The sequence below is a fragment of the Panthera tigris genome, chromosome C1, assembly GCF_018350195.1.
Source record: "Panthera tigris isolate Pti1 chromosome C1, P.tigris_Pti1_mat1.1, whole genome shotgun sequence".
Lineage (NCBI taxonomy): Eukaryota > Metazoa > Chordata > Mammalia > Carnivora > Felidae > Panthera > Panthera tigris.
Window position 1 is genome coordinate 89,224,949 of NC_056667.1, and position 13,508 is coordinate 89,238,456.

General features: G+C 35.7%; 1 long non-coding RNA gene across 1 annotated transcript in view; it reads left to right on the plus strand.

The window, feature by feature from the left end:
* The first annotated feature begins 326 nt into the window (after positions 1–326).
* LOC122241190 overlaps positions 327–13,508 on the plus strand; it is a 113,767-nt gene continuing 100,585 nt past the window's right edge. The window contains exon 1 of the long non-coding RNA XR_006221215.1: positions 327–453. This is a non-coding gene — a long non-coding RNA (uncharacterized LOC122241190). The remainder of the gene's footprint in view (positions 454–13,508) is intronic.

Genomic DNA, 13,508 nt, shown 5'->3' on the forward strand with positions numbered 1-13,508 from the left:
TCAGTCACTAAGCTCATGAATAAAGTGTCCACTGTGGCAGGGGTGAAGGTTATGCATGGGCTTAACTTTCACTTACCAAGCTCAGCCTGGATATGGCTACTGCCAAGTGTTCAATCTACAGAGAGAGATCAACGAGTCCTCAATATAGCATCATTCTTTACAGTGATCAACCAGCTAACTGGTGGCAGTTCAAGTATATTGGACCACTTCCATCATGGAATGGGCATGGTTTTGTCCTTACTGAACTTGACATTTACTCTGTTTACATATTTTCCTTCCTTGCACAGAATACTTGAATTGGATGTTGGTTTTTATCTTGATTTCAGACTCAAAAAGTCCATTGTTCCTGTGTCTTCAGCCTTTTGGCCTTTGGACTAGAACTATACCATCAGCTCTCCTGGTTCTTCAGCCTGTATACTGCAGGTTTTGGGATTTGTTGGCCTTCATAATCATGTAAGCTATTTTTTTATAATTTCTCTCTCTCTGTCTTTCTACACACATACACATACATACATGCACACACACAGACACGCACAGACACGCACACACACACACACACTCACACACACCTTATTGGTTCTATTTCTCTGGATAATCCTGACTAATACAGGCATCTTCTTAGATACCTAATAAATTCAGGGATAGCTTAGCTACTTTTATGAACATTGAAAATAGAACAGTACCTATTTTTGGTTACCATAACTAAGTTCTTGGATTCCTAACACTGTACTGAGTCCATTTCTAACTCCTGATATTTTTTGCCTGGTACATACGTTTACCAAAGTAAGATGAGAGAAGAGAGGTTAAATGGTTGCTCCCATGCTGTAATTTAGAACCACCAACCCCTGTGGATCCTTAATCCTTTTGCTATGTCTAAATAACTAAGTCTATTAGACTTGTTTTTTATATGATGGCAGCTATTCTGAGAGTTGTATTGACATTCCCTCAAATCTAACTTCTTTGGTTGTTGTGTGCTCCCTGCCCCCCCACAAGATATGACATTTCTGTAAATATCTGAATCTATTCCATTAGAAAGGATTATGCTAATGCCAATGGTGATCAGTGTTTACCTATAAGTACTTTCAGATAATGGCATTTCTAACTGCATTCTCTCACAGCTCCTGCCCTGCACCAAATCATAAACAAAAGAATTAGCAGAAAACATAAATAGAATTATTAGTTACTTATTTAACACCAATGCAGCTTCCAGGGGGAAAGAACATTTTAAAGGTCAAGCCAAAGAGGGGGAAGATCCATAGATTTATTTACATAAAATAGAAAAATTATGTTTAGGAAATAATTACATACAACTCAAAGACAAACAAAGAATTGGAATGAATGTCTGCAAACTTCTGAGTAGGTAATGGTGAAAATTTTTAATCTGTATTTCACATAAAAGTAGAAATAAAGAGAAAAATGAGGAGATGGTTTATATTACTGATATGTAAATATATAAAAATTAAAATAGTGATTTTACAGAAAGACAAAATTTCAGCAATGTAGCAAGAATTGTGTGTGAGTTGTGTGTGTATACTTTTTATAATTTTAGTGCCTAGAAGGAAATCTACGGTTCTTCTGTGAGTACAGATTGAAGTTACATCTTTTTAAAAGTTTATTTATTTTTGAAAGAGAGAAAGAGACAGAGTATGAGCAGGGGAGGGGCAGAGAGAATGGGAGACACAGAATCCAAAGCAGGCTCCAGGCCCTGAGCTGTCAGCACAGTGCCCAACAAGGGGCTCAAACCCATGAACCACGAGATCATGACCTGAGCTGAAGTCAGACCCTTAACTGACTGAGCCTCCCAGGTGCTCTGAAGTTAAATTTTAAGGGACAACTTAGTATAATGTGTCAAATAGTTTTCAATGAATTATTCTAAGAAAATGACTGAAAACCTTTCCCCAAATTTATGTATAAATATATCTATTATAGAAAAGTGTATAGAAATTGAAAAGAATAAAATTTTCTAATATAAGGGGATTGATTAAATAAATTATAATATGGGATGGACTTTGAAGGTTTTAAATTTTAATTTTTTTTTAAATTTTAAAAGAATAGTTAAAATGTATAAAATTTGGAAATGAATATTTTAAAGCAAGTTTCTAAATAGAGTTAAAATGCAGTCACAAGTTTAAAGGATGGAAAGCATTTTAATAAAAAACTGAAAGTCTAAACACCAAAATGTTAACAAAGAATACATTTGGGACTAGGATTTCAGTATGCTTGTATGTGTGTGTGTGCGTGTGTGTGTGTGTGTGTGTGTGTGTGTATGTATGTATGTATGTAGAAAGATAGATAGATAGATAGATAGATAGATAGATGATAGAGAGAGAGATAGAGAGGTAGATAGAGTGCAGGTGTGTATAGTAATCCTAATAAAAGGTAATTTTAAAAGTTAATTACTTAAATAAGTTCACTTGAATATAGGGATGCTTTGCTAGAAAATTCAGGTCAAAAATTTGACCTACATTTTATAAACACCTGAGTAACTGCAAATATACATACATACATACATACATACATACATACACACACACACACATATATATGTGTATATATATATATATATATATATATACAGGATTACAAAAGCTTTTAAAACACTGAAGAATTCTGAGAAGAGTTCAGAATTTTCTTTCTACGTTGTGAATTTGCATAGGTGTTGGAGTTATGTACAGACATTCTCACAAACATTTCCCTATGATTAGTTGAAGGAAAGGTCATATAAAATCTAATAATTTCATTTCTCACTTTTAGATTTCTTTTGAGTTACTCTGATTGCATTAATATGCTCATATTTATAACTGGCCAGTATTCTCTGTAGTCGAAAGATTGATTTCTCAAGAATAGTGAAGACTTCCTATTGCAGTAATTTCAGCACCTGTGAATGTCCTAAGGAGAACATGAACTGGAAAAATTTTAAGATCAGCATAAAGGATGGAAAATAAATACCAAGCAGAGAGGTTTTCACCTCAGGCATTCATCATCTGGCTCAAAGCATGAGTCACTTCATTTTTCCCTCTGTGCTCAGGAGTCACCACCAGGGAGAGAGCTTTGCCCTCCCCTCAGCTCTCTCCCATTTGGTGTTCTGGGAACGAATAGAATACACAAGCCTAAAGTCTAATGTTTTTGTCTCCCTTTAGAAAATTCACTGCTCACCTACTCTTACCCCTTCCATTGAAAATAGGAAAGAATAAAACTTTGTATTATTTTGTGATTATGCCATGTTAAAATATGAAGTTGACTTAGTGAAATGACCTGAGGAAATTAGTGGGAACTTCTTAAATGCTGATCTTTAGAAGCCATAATGACTGGAAAGAAGTGCTTTCTTGAGTAGTCACCTAATTTTGTTTATGTTCTCTCTGTGCAAGGTCAGTCTTATGTGTAGGCACTAAAGGCTGCTGCTAGTGGTGTGAAAAACTATGAAAAAAATTATATTCCCAACATCTTTGGTTTATAGACCTTCAGAAAAATTTATATAGCACATATATTTGGGATTCATATTGATAATAAGTAAAATGTAAATATGATGAAAAAATTGTCAACACATTTAGCTTTATAAATTATAAGTGAGGGCACCTGGGTGGCTTTGTTGGTTATGAGGCCAACTCTTGATCATGGTCCCATGGTTCGTGGGATTGAGCCCCAAATCGTGCTCTGCACAGATTCTCTCTGCTTGGGATTCTATCCCTCTCTGTATGCTCCTCCTCTGCTCATGCTATCTCTCTCTCTGTCTCTCTCTCTCAATAAATAAATAAATAAATAAACTTAAAAAAAAAAAAATAAAAGTGCCTAAATCCAAGAAAGCTAGTCAAGGGCCAGGTAAAAGCTAAAGAAATATAATTCCATGGAGGTAAGATGATATATAAAATATATATGTTATAATTTATAATATAGTTAATAGTAACTTAATATTAATAACATATATATCTGAATTGGGGAAATAAAACAGAACACTTAGGACAAAATAATCCTAATGCTCAACAGTTGCTCATACTTTTATTTCTTCTCCTCTGACTCATTCTTCCACTTTCTTTTTTTTCTCATCTTTCTTCACTCTACTCTTTGTAATGCTGCTGCAGTCTTTAAGAATTCACTGTAATCCTCAATTACTTTACCCTTAAGGGATTCCTCCGAAAGTTTACAAAATCCTGGCCACTTTGAGGACACCATTTCTTTTCAAACTAAGTGGAAGCCATTTCTTTTTCCTATAACTTGTAATTTAAGGTCAGAAAATTTAATAAGCATCCTTTTATTCATTTTTTTTTTTTTTGGTCTAATGCTGGAGTACATAATTATCACCCAAAAATTTTGTTTAAAATCCAGATTTGAGGGTCCTGTTCAAAGAGTCTGATTTGGAAGGTAGTGAGGTCAGAGATTCTGAATTTTGACAAGTATTTTATATAATTCTGATGCAAGGTGTTCCGAGGCTACACTGAGAAAAGTTGCCTAGAAGAGGAAGCCTGGGGAGGCTGCAGGTGCAGGGATGTGAAAGACTCCGGCAGGAGTAACCTTGACTCTCCTGACCTGGCTTTTTCCCCATCCAGACATTCTTTACCTCTCAGGTGATAAAGAGCAGAAAACCTTTGTGGGAGGTGGATTCCAGAGCTGGGCACATTCTCTGCCTAGACCTCAGCCCTTGTGCATGTCTGTTTTCCTCTCTTTCATTAGGAAATGTATATTAGATTTCAGTAATTGTAGTAGCTGTTGGGATATACTAGAGAAAAGATAGTGTCACTTTTGCTTTCAAAGAGTTTGTAGTTCATAGAAAAAAATGGCCATTAGAAAAATAGTGACAATAAAATGTACTTAAAATGACGAGAGAGAAAATATAGGAATCTTTGAACACAGAACAAAATAGTTTGAATAATCAAGGAAGAATGCTTTTAGAATATGATATTTAACTCATATTTACTACAGAGGAGTGGAGGCTACCAATAGGCACTTGCATACTAGAAGAGAAAGGGAGGAGTGAACCTTAATGGAAATAACATACATTGTATTCACAAAGCACTGAAAATATTTATTGTAGCCAATGCATAGTGTGCAAAAGGGGAAGGGTAAGAGTTAAGGCTAGAGAAGTCCTCCAGATAGATCTTGCAGGACCTTGTTTAACATGTTTAAGGTTTGATAACTTCATTTTAAAGGAAATAGGGGTTGAGTGAATCCTTAAAAAGGGGAGACCTGTTAGATTTGCATTATTGGAAATCCACTTTCACTGCCTTGTGGATAACAGTTTGACGGTGAGCTAGCCTAATGATGAAAGAGTCCAACTGTGGGAATTTTCTGGATGAAAACTAAGTGTAGCCCAGACAAAGGCTGTGGGAGTGGGGTGGTGAAAATCAGATGAATTTCAGAAATATTTATGACATTTCATTAAAGCTACTTAGTGAATGCTGGACTTACTAATTTGTTCTGTGACAGAATTTTCAGGGAAGTGGTAAATTGGAATTGTTTGCTGATTGGGAAACTAAGAAGTGAGGATATAAAAGCTAAACGTTTAGACAGCTATTTTTAAAAGTTTGACTCTGAACACTTGGAAAGAGTGGGATCCCTGGCTGAAGTGACTAAGAGAAAGAATTGTTTTTTCTTTTTAATCAAATCATGTAAGTTTATTTTCCTTTTTTATAAACTAATCATTAATTGAATGTATATAGTTGCATCATCTTTTAAAATAACGTCATTTAAGTTGACAGTAAAAGAACAAATTAGTTGTCTAATATATGTGATTCCCATTGCAGCAGTAGTTTTCTAACATCTGCATCTATACATATTCATTAAATTTCTCTAATATTATAAAAGCAAAAGATTATCAACTATCTCTAAGAAGTTACAAAGAAACAGGTTACAAGATAACTATCTTGCACTGGCTTTTGTAAGCTTTCTTTTGGATATGTATTTTGTATTTTTACTTTCATTGAAATTTTATTTTTTTTCTTCCAAGTTTTTATTCAAATTACAGTTAGTTAACATACAGTGTAATACTAGTTTTACATTTCGGATTTAGTGATTCATCACTTATATATAATACCTTGTGTTCATTACAAGTGCCCACCTCGGTACCCCCCACCCATTTAACCCATCCCCCACCCACCTCCCTTCCATCAACCCTCAGTTTCTTCTCCATAGTTTAGAGTCTCTTATGGTTTGCCTCTCCTTCCCTCCCCCATTGTTCATCTGTTTTGTTTCTTAAATTCCGCATGTGAGTGAAACCATATGTATCCTTTGACTGACTTATTTCACTTACTGTAATACACTCTAGCTCCACCCACATTGTTACAAATGACAAGATTTCATTTTTTATGGCTAAGTAATATTCCCGTGTGCACACACACCATTTCTTCTTTATCCATTCATCAGTTGATGGACATTTGGATGCTTTCCATACTTTGGCTATTGTTGATAATGCTTCTATAAACATTAGGGTGCATGTATCCCTTTGAATCGGTGTTTGTGTATTCTTTGGGTAAATACCTCTTAGTGCAATTTCTGGATCATAGAGTAGTTCTATTTTTAACTTTTTGAGGAACCTCCATCCTGTTTTGCAGAGTGGCTGCACCACTTTGTATTCCCATGAACAGTGTAAGAAGGGTTCCCCTCTCTCCACATCCTTCCCAATGTCTGTTGTTTCCTGTGTTGTTAATGTTAGCCATTCTGACATTTAAATTTGAGAATTATTAAAGTATTTTAACCTTGATTCAACATAGTGACTAAAACTGGAGAATGAGATGAAGACAAAACTATATATATGTGTGTGTGTGTATATATATATATATGTACGTGTGTGTATATATATGTATATAAGTATATTATAGTGTATATAAGTATACACACACATACACACAAACACATGTTTTGCATTCAGATTCCTTGAATAAATAAAGAGATGAGGACTCCAGAGTGTCAGTAAAGAAAAAGGATTTAAACAAAGGGAGAATCAGCTCTTCTATTGGCACAAGGAATACAGAGGAAAAGCATGTTGTAGATACAAATAAGCTACTTAAAAAGAAGTTATAGGTGTTCTAATGGCTTTGGTTGTTTTCTGTAAAATCAAAGGCAGGGCCATTTTCTCAGGAGTGTTAATTTTGGGCTACATTTCATTGTAGAATGAAATACTTGCAGTAGTAATTGTGTGGTTGGAAAAGATAATTGGTGAAGGATACATAAATGAATGTCTAAGTGGTTTTAAGTGCTCACGTTTGTTGGATGCATTTCAGTGTGAAGCAGCAAGAATATGTCTGGTAGCACATTTTCTCTGGTGGCTTTATGTGGAGTAGCTCCTAGACTGGCCGCCATTTCCCATAGAAGCTATAAGGGAAAAAAGCAGGTGAGGAGGAAAAAAAAAAAGACGTTAGAGAGGGAGAGAGCCAAAGCATAAGAGACTCTTAAAAACTGAGAACAAAGTGAGGGTTGATGGGGGGTGGGAGGGAGAGGAGGGTGGGTGATGGGTATTGAGGAGGGCACCTTTTGGGATGAGCACTGGGTATTGTATGGAAACCAATTTGACAATAAATTTCATATTAAAAAATATATTCTCCCAGCTTAATCTTAACCTGGAAAGAAGAAGACTGAGAGAAAGAGTAGGCAACATGAAGAAAATTCAATGTAAAATTTCTGAGAATAAACATCCAATTTAGTATCACTCACATTACTGGATTTAGCAGAGCACATTAGCTCACAGTGGGCTAGTACTCAAAACAAATTAGGTAATTATCTGAAAGCTGAGGTCACTCTGGCACCAGAATAGAATGTACCACCCAACTTTCAATAGCCCTTCTTGGCTACTTAAAATCACCAACAACTTGTTAGTATCAAAACTGACTTATTATATGGGAATGCAAGCTGGTGTAGCCACTCTGGAAAACAGTATGAAGGTTCCTTAAAAAACTAAAAACAGAACTACCCTACGACCCAGCAATTGCAGTACTAGGCATTTATCCACAGGATGAAGATGTGCTGTTTCAAAGGGACACATGCACCCCCATATTTACAGCAACGCTATCAACAATAGCCAAAGTATGGAAAGAGTCCAAATGTCCATCGGTGAATGAATGGATAAAGAAGATGTCTTTATCCATTTATACTCAACAATCAAAATGGAATATTACTCAACAATCAAAAAAGAATGAAATCTTGCCATTTGCAACTACGTGGATGGAACTGGAGGATATTAGGCTAAGTGAAATTAGTCAGTCAGAGAAAGACAAAAATCATATGACTTCACTCTTATGGGGACTTTAAGAGACAAAACAGATGAACATAAGGGAAGGGAAACAAAAATAATATAAAAACAGGAAGGGGGACAAAACAGAAGAGATTCATAAATATAGAGAACAAACTGAGGGTTAAGGGTGGGGTTGTGGGAGGGGGGGATGGGCTAAATGCATAAGGGGCACTAAGGAATCTACTCCTGAAATCATTGTTGCACTATATGCTTACTAATTTGGACGTAAATTAAAAAAAAAATAAATAAAAAATAAAACAAGTTAAAATTTAAAAAAAGAAAGTTAAAAAAAACCTGAGATACTGAGTATCTCCATGCTGACTTGATTTAATTTATTTTAAAAATTATGCCACATCCATCCACAGTAAAATGAATAAATACAGTAAATAAAATAAATAAATATGGAAATTTTGGTAATTCACTCATTTGAAAACTACATAGCAATGAACATTTAAAATCTACATATTATAGACAATAATTGTGGTGACTCTCACAACCTTAATGTTGAACAAAAGAAAACACATGATATTGTACAACATTTTTTAACAATTTTATTTTTAACGCACAAAAAGCAGACAAAGCTATTCCATTCTTTTAAAAGTTGTAGTTAGATTATTCCTGAGGATGATGGGGGTGGGAGCGGTGGGTATTAAAAGGGCATAAGCAGAGCTTCTAGGTTGTAAGTAATTGCAACCACAATTGCAAAACAATGTGTATTTACATAGTTATGATTTATGTATTTTTTCTGTATATTATATTTAAGTAAAAGCCTTTGAGAACAATGGAGATTCTTACTGAATGAAATAAAATTCCAGTGGTTATCTACTGAGGAAAAAAATTATATAGCTTCTTCTAATCCCAGCCCATGAACAAGTTGAATGAAATTAATCACTAGATCATAGAATTGCATTCCTCCATTAGTCTGTGATACAATATTTATAACAACTAATATAGATTATATCTGTAGATCAAGTGTCCTTTTTGAAGGTATTATCGGATAGGTCAACCTGTGAGCAGTAGTCCCTTACTTAATAAGTTTCATAAGCCTCCTACACTCTTGTCCTATAATACTGACATAAATACAGCTAAAATATTTAAATTTTAATGGTATTCAGTATGTACATAAGAAAGTTGTAGAAATATAACAACATTTAAGTTTGGATAAATTGCACACATATTCCAAAAACATTAAATCTAAATGTTTTGTCCCTGAGACAGCTTCTTTATTTACTTTGAAATCATTTTTCTAAAGACTTTTTCTTAGAAATGGGCAAGAACATGGAATACATGAAATGTGTTGCTTCGTTGGCATCTTAGCTTTTTTTCTTGTTTTTAACTGTAAACTTGAAGTATTTTAAAGTATTTTTATTACTTGTCCATGAAACTCAGTTAAAGCGGTATCAGTTTTATCTTAATCTTTTGAAGAGATGTTTGGCATACCTCTTGTAACCCTGTACTGGCTGGCCAGCCTTTGTAATAGTTATGAGAATTGAAATCAAGTTGGCTTTTCTAGCAGTGATGAGAGCTGCTCAGTTTTACTGATGTTTTTCTTCATAATTGTTTCTGCTGCTTCTAGCCATCTTCGGGAAAAGATGATTTCAGCTTTATGTATCCAGGCTAGCTGGGCTATAATTATGGAAGTTTATTTATGATCTTCTACCCTCCATTAAGAATATATTGATATGGGGGCGCCTGGGTGGCTCAGTTGGTTAAGCATCCAACTTCAGCTCAGGTCATGATCTCATTGTTCTGGAGTCCGAGCCCTGCAAGGGGCTCAGTGCTGACAGCTGAGAGCCTGGAGCCTGCTTTGAATTCTGTGTCTCCCTCTCTCTTTGCCCTCCACCTCTGCCTCTCAAAAGTAAATAAACATTAAAAATAATTTTAAAAATATTGAGATGGTCTCTTTTAGCATCTAAATCTTCCCAGTGACTTTGGCAAGCACTTGTGTGAGTTACTTATATGAAAAAAAAAAGTATGTCTTGGAATACATGCCTTGTTCACAGCAATTTAACATTTTAATTGACTTTGTCCTAGAGACACATCTGAATAGTAGAAGGAAATTTAAAAAAATAGCTAAAATGCAAAAAACAAACAAACATTAAATGCTAATGCACTGGTTCCAGTGTTTCTCATTTTCTCATTTAATTTATGGTGATGTCCTAATATTCTTTTTATTTATTTATTTTTAATATGAAATTTATTGTCAAATAAATACAAATACAACACCCAGTGCTTCCCCCAACAGGTGCCCTCCTCAATGCCCATCACCCACCCTCTCCTCCCTCCCACTCCCTGTCAACCCTCAGTTTATTCTCAGTTTTGAAGAGTCTCCTATGGTTTGGCTTCCTCCCTCTCTAACTTTTTTTTCCCTCCCCTTTCCCATGGTCTTCTGTTAAGTTTCTCAGGATCCACGTAAGAGTGAAAACATATGGTATCTGTCTTTCTCCCTATGACTTATTTCACTTAGCATAACACTCTCCAGTTCCATCCATGTTGCTACAAAAGGCCATATTTCATTCTTTCTCATTGCCACGTAGTACTCCATTGTGTATATAAACCACAATTTCTTTATCCATTCATCAGTTGATGGACATTTAGGCTCTTTCCATAATTTGGCTATTGCTGAAGGTGCTGCTATAAACATTGGGGTACAAGTGCCCCTATGCATCAGCACTCCTGTATCCCTTGGGTAAATTCCTAGCAGTGCTATTGCTGGGTCATAGGGTAGGTCTATTTTTAATCTTCTGAGGAACCTCCACACTGTTTTCCAGAATGGCTGCACCAATTTGCATTCCCACCAACAGTGCAAGAGGGTTCCCGTTTCTCCACATCCTCTCCAGCATCTATAGTCTCCTGATTTGTTCATTTTGGCCACTCTGACTGGCGTGAGGTGATATCTGAGTGTGGTTTTGATTTGTATTTCCCTGATGAGGAGCGACATTGAGCATCTTTTCATGTGCCTGTTGGCCATCTGGATGTCTTCTTTAGAGAAGTGTCTATTCATGTTTTCTGCCCATTTCTTCACTGGATTATTTGTTTTTCGGGTGTGGAGTTTGGTGAGTTCCTCATAGATTTTGGATACTACTCCTTTGTCTGATCATGTCGTTTGCAAATATCTTTTCCCATTCTGTTGGTTGCCTTTTAGTTTTGTTGATTGTTTCCTTTGCAGCACAGAGGCTTTTTATCTTCATGAGGTCCCAGTAGTTCAATTTTGCTTTTAATTCCTTTGCCTTTGGAGATGTGTCAAGTAAGAAATTGCTGTGGCTGAGGTCAGAGAGATTCTTTTTAAAGTACACCACATGATTTAAAATGAACTCAAGACTAAAAACCACTATGCAAAGTCTGGGGCTTGCAATCTTTGTTCCATACCGCTATAAGGATACTTTATGGTAACCTTAGGAAAGGCTGTGAGATGAAATTAGGATGCCAAGATTCAGAAAGTAAATCCTAGAACAGGTGAATTCAGACTATTCTACCACTATTTGAAATTGATCAGGTGATTTTTCTGTTGAGAAATTATGCTTAAAAAAAGGTTGCGTCTTTTTTTATGTTGAAATCATCCAGTTAAATTATTGTGCCTCATTCTCTAGAGCTGTGTTTAGATAAGTGGTTGTCATATTTAATTTCAGATCTACATGTATATATACATATATACATATGCACATAAATATTTAAGTCTTAATAGGAATTGAGTGGTTCAGCAAATAGCTTCTTTGCCATATATTCTGTGACTGACCTAAATATCCATGAAGAAATTGTTCCTCCTCCGCCCCCCAACATTTTTTCTAAAGTCTCCACACGGACCAGCGAAATATGTTTCTTTTCATGTATTGAATTCATATGGTGAGAGTTCTGAATAAAATTAGGACTTGAAATCAGGTGACAAAGGTCACAGGAAAGTAGACAGAGGAATGAAAAGATCAACAGAGGCATAGTATTTTGGAGCTATTTTGTGATGCCTCATTCTGCCTATTTGATGAAGAAAGAGACGCCATGGGTAGTAGATTAGATTTGCTCTGCTGAGGCTTTTTGAGGATTGAATTGAGCGGTGCAATATTTTTCTACCATACTCTAAAAAATAGAAACTATATACAGATTTGGACAAAGAAACCCTGAGAGGAAAGGTACACAGAAACAGAAATAGTTAACTTCATCTAAAGTCAAATGTTAAGGGGCGCCTGGGTGGCTCAGTCGGTTAAGTGGCCGACTTCAGCTCAGGTCATGATCTCGCGGTCCGTGAGTTCGAGCCCCGCGTCGGGCTCTGTGCTGACAGCTCAGAGCCTGGAGCCTGTTTCAGATTCTGTGTCTCCTTCTCTCTCGGACCCTCCCCTGTTCATGCTCTCTCTCTGTCTCAAAAATAAATAAATGTTAAAAAAAGTTTAAAAAAAAAAATAAATAAAGTCAAATGTTAAAAAGGCCGTGAAAAATGCTCATACATAACACAAAGCAATGGTTCCCATTGCAAGTTGAAAAGCAGCTGAGAAATTTTCACATGTAACATTGTCTGGACTCCATTCACAGGGATTCTGATATAATTGACCTGTGGTACAGCCTGGCAATCTGTGGCTTGTTTGTTTTGCTTGTCTGATTGATTGATTAAAGCTCCCTAGGCAATTTTAACTTGCAGACAGGGCTAAGGACTACTAGACTATCTTTGCTAGATGCAATTGCATCTAGCAATGATAGTCCTTCCAGGAAATGATCTATAATGGCCAACCACATAAAGATATTTAAAGGCAAGAAATAAAGGACTGTTCAAGCAATAAGACACATGATAGTGAACCTGAAATGAGGGCATCTTTGTCAGTTGGAAGGAGCTAACTGGAGGCATGAAGAATGCTCTCCATTAATGGGGAGGGAGAAGTGCTAAAGTTGAATGTTGACATTAGTTTATCTCTTGGTGGTTGATGGTGTGAATCCCTTTGGCACGGAGGATAAGACACAGATTCCATTTTACTGTTCTTTATCTTTAAACACTTAAGCTTTTAGAAGTCCTGGTCTGTGATTGCTATTATTTGACTCTGTTTTTAAATTTTAAGTTATATATACGTATACTTGCTGCATAAACTTACATACACTGTTCATATGGTTTAACATGTTAACATATTCCATGGATTTCTTTGTGTCAGAATTTAAATATTGGCGTCTACAATCCATGCCTGACTATAATAGTAGACGTCATCCATTGACAACTCACTGGATGCCAGATTCTGTGCTAGATCTGTAAGATACATTATCTTCCTTAATCCTAACAATCACTGAGTTAGAAATTAATGTTTCTATTTTG